Source organism: Phalaenopsis equestris, unplaced genomic scaffold, assembly GCF_001263595.1.
Source record: "Phalaenopsis equestris unplaced genomic scaffold, ASM126359v1 Scaffold209484, whole genome shotgun sequence".
Taxonomy (NCBI): Eukaryota; Viridiplantae; Streptophyta; class Magnoliopsida; order Asparagales; family Orchidaceae; genus Phalaenopsis; species Phalaenopsis equestris.
The window spans coordinates 41,537-42,829 of record NW_018228644.1 but is presented as its reverse complement, the minus strand read 5'-3'; positions in this window follow the sequence as shown (position 1 = coordinate 42,829).

Below are 1,293 nucleotides of genomic sequence, written 5' to 3'. Positions count from 1 at the left end.
CCAACAACCCATATTTGAACTATTATAACCCAGGTTGGAGGAATCATCCAAATTTTAATTGGAATAACAATTCTTCGTCAAATCAACAATGGGAAAACAACTCAGTGAACCCATTAGGAAATTCATCCAACCAAGGAAATGTTAATTATAGACCTTCTTATCCTTCAGGATTTAACAGTAATACTCAAATCAAGGAGAATAAGTTATCTATGGAAGAGATGAGATTTTAAACATGGGTCAACAATTACAGAATCAAGGAAATCAATTACAGATTCAAGGAAATCAATTACAAAAGAAAGTGGATACCGAAAAAGAAAATGATCATGAATACCCAAATTTAGAGTATCCATTTACACCAATGAAAGTTACTGTGGAAAAACCTCCACCACTATTTCCTCAAAGACTGAAGCAACATAAACAGAATAAACTATTTTCAAAATTTTTGGAAATTCTTAAGAAGTTAACTGTGAATATTCAATTCGTAGAAGCTTTAGAGCAAATGCCCAATTATGTGAAGTTAATGGAAGATATTCTGAATCAAAAAGAGGAAGTTCTCAGATAATGAAACGGTTGCACTTAGCGAAGAGTGTAGTGCGATTATTCAGAAAAAGCTTCCTGAAAAATTAAAAGTTCCTGGTAGTTTCACTATACCGTGTGCTATCGCTGAAAAATTCTATGGAATAGCTTTATGTGATTTGGGAGCCAGCATTAACCTTATGCCTCTATCAATTTTCAAAAGGCTAGGATTAGGAGAAGTCTCACATACTTCTGTAACTCTTCAATTAGCGGACTGATTAGTTACATATCCCAAGGGAGTTATAGAAGATGTGTTAGTAAAAGTTGACATATTTATCTTTCCGGTGGATTTTATTGTCTTAGATATGGAGGAAGATAAAGAAATACCTATTATTTTAGGGAGACCATTTTTAGCTACGCTGCTGAAAAAGCTATGATAGATGTTCAAAAAGGAGAATTAACTATGAGAGTAAATGATAAAGAAGTGACTTTTAACATTGCGAAATCTATTAAATACCTTGCTATTGAAAGAGATAATGAATGTTTTCACATGAAAATTAGTGAACATTTATTGAAGGAACATTTTAAAGAACATTTTTAGGAGGAAGAACAATCTGAAGAGAGTGATGAAGTTATTCTGGATGGATTAGAAAATGAAGAATTAGATTATGTTTAGGAAAGATTTGAGATGGTGCATATTACAAGATAAGAATCTATTTCCATCAATTATTAAACCACCTAAACTTGAGTTGAAAACATTACCTAACTACTTGAAGT